This window comes from Eulemur rufifrons, chromosome 30 (assembly GCF_041146395.1).
Source record: "Eulemur rufifrons isolate Redbay chromosome 30, OSU_ERuf_1, whole genome shotgun sequence".
Taxonomy (NCBI): Eukaryota; Metazoa; Chordata; class Mammalia; order Primates; family Lemuridae; genus Eulemur; species Eulemur rufifrons.
In genome coordinates, this window is record NC_091012.1 from 35,851,850 (window position 1) to 35,859,755 (window position 7,906).

The following is a 7,906-nucleotide window of genomic DNA, read 5'->3' on the forward strand; positions in this document are numbered from 1 at the left end:
CAACACTGCTAGTCAGTTCATACCACTCTAGTGCTGAAAGAGAGGTGAAAAAAAGGTAATTTAAGAGTTTTTATTCTAGAACTTTTGAAAACAACACTGCTATACTTGCAATTAACACAGTATTTACAAGAGTGTAATTTTAAACAAAACATTTTCTATGTGTACACATGGAGGAAGAAAACCCAGAAAATACTACACTGCACAAATAAGTCACATACCAAATTATTTATTTTGCTATAAGGACATCCAGACATATTCTGAATTATAGTTTAATCCCTCAATGGACAGAATGTGTTTGGGAAATGTGCATGTATTTATGAGATAAAATTAATGAAGTTGGATTTGACCTATAAATGCATAAATTATAATTATGCTGATAAAAAGTAATATTTTAGCTTTTTAGTACTAAAATATCAAATGTATGATTAAGAATAGGCTTTTTTTTTTTTTGAGACAGGGTCTCACTCTATTACCTGGCCTAGAGTGCAGTGACATCAGTCTAGCTCACTGCAACCTCAAATTCCTGGGCTCAAGTGATCCTCCTGCCGCAGCCTCCCAAGTAGCTTGGACCACAGGTGTGCAAGAATAGGCTTTTAAATCACTCTATAAGAAGCATGAGGCTACTCAAAAATGATAAACATAAACACAACATTAGGAACAAATTTCTTCTTTGATAGTGGTACCACCATGGTTTCAAAGTTAACTCTCCCTTTCTCCTATACTAAGTTCTACATAGTCACCTTCAAAAATGAATCCTCTACGATCCTCTTTCCTTTCTAACTCCCTCCACCCTCCCCAGCTTTGTCTGTGCCTTTTTACCTCACCTGGTCTTACCGAAATGATCTCTTTTAACAGGTACTTCTTTTCTTCACCTCTTTCCCATAATATAAAACTATGATCAAATAAATCTGTCATGCTTTTCTCTTATTAACCTGTCTTTTGTTATAGGGGTGTCAGCCATGACCCTTATGATAGGGAGGAAAGAGATCACCCCCTTTTTGTCCATACAGTGGTCACCTAGGGTCTTCTAGGTCAACATTTCCTTTTAGGGATGTAATCTAGTGATGTTCCTGAACTGCTTTGTGTTGTAAGCACCTTTCACTTTTATTTTATGGTTGCCTGCTTATGTGTTCTAAGGACATATGATCAAATCCAAATCCTCATAGAAGCAGAGCTTATATCTTCCTCAAACACCTCCAAAAAATCATTATATGGCTGGCTCAATTGGATATTCAAGCACTGTCCAATTTGGATGCATGAAGGAAATGGGAATAATGGATCCTTTACAATGAAACTAGAATTTTGAGTGCGGGATGTGAAAAACCTATGGCACAAGTGAACAAACCAAATGTGTTAGCCAGACCAGAATTTTGCTTCATCAAATATTTCTGGAAATAAGTGGATCATTGTCTCTTAGACATGTTTTAAAAAGTATTGTTATACAAAGAATTTCATTGGAAACGCATTTTTGTAATGGAATTTAATGCCAAGACTAAAATGGGTGCATGCCCAAATATTAAAAGTTGACATATTTCTCACTATATTTCTTAAGTAATTCAATAAAATAATACAAAAACATGTTTGGTTCTATATGCCTGAACTATGTTAGAATTTTGCAGCTTTAAGAACACTGCATATGTATAGCAGATGCCCAAACTTAATTACAGTGGTGTTTCTTAAACCCAGTGAGAAATTCTATACAGCTTGTTTTCCAGGGTTAAAATTTAGATATACTGTATACAGCTGTTATAGTGTGAAACTTTTCACATAAAATCTAAACTTGGAGAGACTTTTGTGTACATGTGTGTTAAATTTCTTTAAAATTACTACTTATAATTTTAGACTACAGAACCCTAAAAGTTAAAAATTGTTTTAACTACTCCAATTTACAGAAGGGCAGAGGAGAGAGAATTTATGCTGACATGAAATATTGCATATTGATAGTCTTTTGCTTAGTCTTTTCCCCATTAATAGTTATTGATTTGATTTTTATTCACCATTACAATACAATATAAACTTAGAAACTTTTGCCTAGCAGCAATTTTAATCATTAGAAAAATTTGAAATATGAAGTCAGATTTTTAAAAGTATGTCTTAAAATTACAGATTTGTAGATACAATATCTTTTAAAGATGATAAAGAACAGTGCGTTGTTATTACAGTATGCCTCATGGTATAAGCATCAGTCGGTCATCTACAGCACAACCTAAAATATTTCACAAAGAAACACAATAAACTACTTTTGACTTTGTAACTTAGGATTTTTTCATAAACCACTTCTGAGGTTTCTTTTTCTTTTTCAATAACCACTTATAACAATGAAATTAAAGTTGGTCTTCCAGGTCTTGACATGTTGGAGAACTTACATAGGTTGCTGGCCCCTTCTCCTGAACTCAACCATGGAAATGATCCAGAAGTGTGTATGTGTTGAAGGAAGGGAAGTTGTGAGACCCCAGAATCCAAAATGAAAACTATGAGGAATCCCCAGGGACAGAGAAAGTGGTTGGATCCCATTGCTGAGGGTGGAGGTGGGGTTGAGTGTAAAGCCATCCATCCCAGAAAGAGGAATGACTGGAAGTAAGTTTTCCAGTTATACTTTTCAGTCTCACCAACATTTTGCTGAGATCATTCCTGATCCTGGCATCACTGCAGGGTAGGCAACAATGGGAACAGCACCAATGAGAGGATGTAGAGTAATATCTGAGCAGCATTCAAGCTCAGTTGTCATTAGAAGCAGATAACCATAGCTATAAGCAAATAGATATTCTATTCTACCTCAACTTAATGGGTTAATTGTTTAAAACCCAGAAAAAAGGGCAATTCCCAGGGTAGAAGTCTAGGGAGGTTTCCTGAGGGTCAGGATCACTTGGAGGGGGGGCAACACAGTAAATAGAGAAAGAGCTTAGATTATAAACCCAGAGGCTCTCTTCTTTGAGATAAATCCCCCAAATACACTTGCATGTGCATGCCCCCCGCCCACACACACACATAAATGGACGATGGATGGTGGGAGTCAGGTTTCTCACTGTTGGTGATGGAAATTACAGATAAGCAAGAAGGGATAGCTAAAATGATTCATGTGATAATTGGTTAGAATTGAAGTCATCAGAGTAAACTCGTGTTTAGCTTAATATACATAACCATATATACATATGGAAATATTTATAGATATGTAGGTTAGTACGCACACACATTTCATTGCTCTTCAGCTGAGAGGGTCTAGAAACAATGTCACCCCAATAGCAACGAGCATACCTAGACTCTAGATTTTGGTTTCTACTGCCATTCTCCAATAAAGGAACCATGACGCCTTAGAGAAATGGCTGACTCTAGGGCTGGGGCAGAGAATATACAAGGTGAGCCTGAAGTATCTGTAGACAAAAAGTAAGAAAGTGCTCAAAAAAACAAACCCACAATCATGATGTCAAAGGGATACAGGAGCCAGCTGAAAGAGCTCTCAAAAGACAAAACTGGAACAATTTGAACAACAAAATCATGCATGAGTAAAAAAATTATTTTAAATGGTGGGTATTCCAATAGATTTTAATGTGACAAGAGTACACAAATTTTGTTGACATGATTTTAGATTCCACATTGCAACTTACCTGTAAGAAATAATCCCTTGCAAGTTTTGGTGTAATATCAAAGAAAAATATCCATCATTACCTGAAAAGGCTAATAAAATACTCCTCCCTTTCCAACTTTGTATCTGTGTGAGGCTATATTATCTTCATTTATCAATACTTCAGCCAAACCATTTATTGCAACAGATTGAATGCAGAAGCAGTTATGAAAATACAGGTGCCTTGGATTAACCCAGACCTTAAAGAGATCTGCAAATATATAAAACAATGCCACTTGTCTCACTAAATTATTTTTTGCTTTGGGACATTTTTATTTTAAGTCAATTTATTTTTTATTAAAAATATGTTATTTTGCTAATGGGTAATGGGTTTGTAATTATTATATTTATAATACACATTGTAATTAATGAATACATCACAATTTTCTTAGTTTTAATTTCCAATATGATAAATATCAATTGATATAACCCCCATGAACCAAAGTTCTCTCAAGTTTTTGATAATTTTTAAGAGTATAAAGTGGTACTGAGACCAAAAAGTTTGCGAACATTTGCATTGGACCAAGATGCTTCCTGTGATGGATGATGGATATAAAATGAAGGGGTTGTCTTACTATTCTACTGCCAAAGTTTCAAAGAAAAGCAGTACTTATCTCTGCTACACAGTTGGTGCAAGCCTAACTTATGGACAAGAGGCATACCTGTGCTCTTGAGCACACACCTTACTCTCCCCAAGGAGCCTCTCTTCTCTCTCTCTCTCTCTCTCTCTCCCTACCACATTTCTTTAAGTGACTCAGCCCGATGTTTCTATTTCTATCATACTTTCCCAGACTGCCCATAACCTGGCTCCCAGCTCCAACATTACATAAAATGGACTCTTCCAAAGATTAGGCACCACCTCGATATTGTCAGATCTTTAATATTTCATCTGTTCTAGTTTCTCTTGACCTCAGTGCAGTGTCACATTAAATACTGGTAACATTAGGGGACCATCTTATCCTTCTTGAAAATCTCTTACCATGTTATTCCAGATGATGCCTATCTCTAAATGATCATGTTCTGCTTCATTCACTGTCTTTCTCTTCTCTCTCTCTTGCCAATTCCTAGCCATCAAGTCTTCTCTTCATATAGTTATATTCTAAAAGAACATCTGTACTCCCATACCTTCACCTATATTTTAGTTGTTTACAACTCCTTCCAAATGATCGCCTATATTTTAGCACCTTTTTAATATTTTTTCTGGTCCTAGGTGTTCTTGTCTCAAAAGTCCTACCTCATCTCATTTCAAATATATTAACATGCAGCCACATTCCCTATTACATAGAATTTATATATTATGTGAGTTGACTTGGAATTGAGTAATTAACATGTTATTTTATAGATATTTAGTTAAATATCCACATGAAATATTTACTGATTTTCATTTTGCAGTTTTCATATTTTAATAGCATTTTTGAAATAATTTTAGTTTCACAGACAAGTTGTAAAGATAATATAAAGTTCCTACATATTCCATACCCAAGCTTCTCTTATTAACATCTTACATTAGTATGGTACATTTGTCAGAAGTAATGAACAAATATTTATACATTTTTATTAACTAAAGTCCATACTTTGTTCAGATTCCCTTAGTTTATACTCAATGTCCTTTTTCCATTCCAAGTTCCCATCCAGAATACCACATTAGATTTAGTCATTATGTCTTTTTAGGATCCTATTGGCTATAACAGTTTTTACACTTGTGTGTTGACCTTTAGGAAATATTGGTACACCAAGCTATGCAAACCTTATAAATATTAGCACATTCCATCATACAGTATCAAAAATTCACATTATTTAATATCACCACTGATTTATAATAAATTTGTAGTTAATTTCTGTATAAGGTGTGAAGTGTAGGTTAAGATCCATTTTTTTCTGTAAGAAAAGCTATAAACTTGGTACATTTACTTAGTTCCAGGTGATTTTTGCAGGATTCTTTGGGACTTTTACATAGACAACCATGTCATCTGTGAAAAGGAACAATTTTATTTCTTCGTTTCTAATCTATATGCTTTTTATTCTTTTTATTGACTTATTACATTGACTAGAACAGCCAGAGTGATGTTGAATAGAAGTGGTAAGAGTGGGCATCTTTGACTTGCTCCCAATCTTGGGAACAAACCATTTAGTCTTCCATCATTATGTATGATGTTGGCTGTGGGTTTTTTTTTTTTTTTGGATGCCCTTTATTAGGTTAATAAAATTCCTTTATATTCTTAGTTTATTGAGAGGTTTTTTTTTTATTTTGTCAATGCTTTTTTTCTATCAATTGATATGATCATGTGAGGTTTTTTCTTCTATAGTCTGTTAATACAATAGAATACATGGATTGATTTTCAAATATTAAACTAGCCTTCTGTTCCCAAGATAAACCCCACTTGCTTGTGGCATATTACTTTTACCATATATTGCAATATTCAACTTGTTAATATTTTGTTGAGGATGTTGCCCCTTGTTTATGATATATATTAGTCTATAGTTTCCTCTGTACTATCTTTGTCTGGATTTGGCTACAGAATGTTGGCCTCATAAAATGAGTTAGGAAGGGTTCTCTTCTTTTCTATTTTCTGAAATAGATTGTGTATAATTAGTTTTATTTCTTTTTTAAATGTTTGATCAAACTTGCCAGTGAGATTATCTGGATCTGGAGATTTCTTTTTTGGAAGACTTTAACTATGAAATCAATGTATTTAATAATAATAGGATTATTCAGGTTATCTATTTTCTCTTGGACACATTTTATAGTTTGTAGATTTTAGAGAATTAATCCATTTCATCTAAGTAATCATATTTATGCCCATGATTATTTGTGTCTCCTCTTTTTTCTTTTATTTTTACTTCAAGTCAATCTAGTTAGAGATTTGCCAATTTTATTTATTTTTTCATAAAACCAGCTTTAGGTTTCATTGTGTTTCTCTATTGTTTTCCTGTTTTCAATTTCACTGATTTCTGCTCTTTATTATTCCCTTCCTTCTATTTAATTTGGGTTTATTTTGTTAATTTTCTAGTTTCTTAAGTTGAAAGTTATTGATCTGAGAACTTCCTTTGTTTCCAATATAATCACTTAATATAAATCTTACTCTAAGCATTGCTTTAGTTGCACACCACAAATTTTCTAACTTTCCCTTAGACTACCTCTATATCACATGAATTATTTAGAAATGTATGTATAGTTTAATGTCAAATTGATTGGTAATTTTCCAGTTATCTTTATGCTGTTGATTTCTTAATTCCATTAAAGTCAGACAACATATTTTTTATTATTTCAATTACTTTAAACCTGTTAAGGTTTGTGTTATGACCCAGGATTCAGTCAAAATGTTGCACTTTCAGTAGAAAGGAATGTGTATTCTGCTGTCATTTGGTAGAGTGTTCTCTAAATGTCAATTAGATCCTCTTGGCTGATGGTGTTGCTCAGTTCTTCTGTATATTTGCTGATAATATGTCTATCTATTACTGAGAGAGAAGTGTTTAGTCTGTAACTACAATTGTGGATTTGCCCATTTCTCCTTTCAGTTCTATCATTTTCGACGTCATGTATTTTGAAGTCCTGTTGTTACTTGCATACACATTCGGGATTCTTATGTCTTCATGGTGAATTGACTCTTTTATTATTATGAAATGTCATTCTTTACCCTAGGTAATTTTCCTTGCCCTGAAGTCTATTTTGTCTGATATTTGTGTCACCATTCCAGGTTTATTTTGATTAGTTATTGCATAATATATATCTTTTCCCATTCTTTTCCTTTTACATTAACTATTTCATTATACTTGAAGAGGCTTTCTTGTAGACAGCATACCACTGAATCTTTTTTTTAAAAAATCCATTCTGATAACCTGTATCTTTTAATTGGTGTTTTTTGATCAATTGTGCTAATATATTTATTGATATGTTTAGATTTATCTCTACTATTTTATTACTTGTTTTCTCTTTGTTACGGCTGTTTTTTATTCCTCTGTTTTCCCTTCCCATCTTCTTTTAAATTAGGTTAATATTGTTTAGTACTCCATTTTAATTTATCCACTGAGGATTTTTTAAAATATATCTCTTTGTATGTCTATCACAGTGGTTAGTCTAGGGATTACCATATACATAATTAACTTAGCACAGTCTACTTCAAATCAATATTTTTACTTCAAGTGGAAGTTTTACCACTATATAGGTTCCTCCACCCTTTATGTTGTACTTGTCTTATGCATTTCATCTACATACATTAAAAGCCCCATCAGTGAATGTTATAATTTTTGTTTTCAACCTTCATGATATTTTAAAGAACCTAA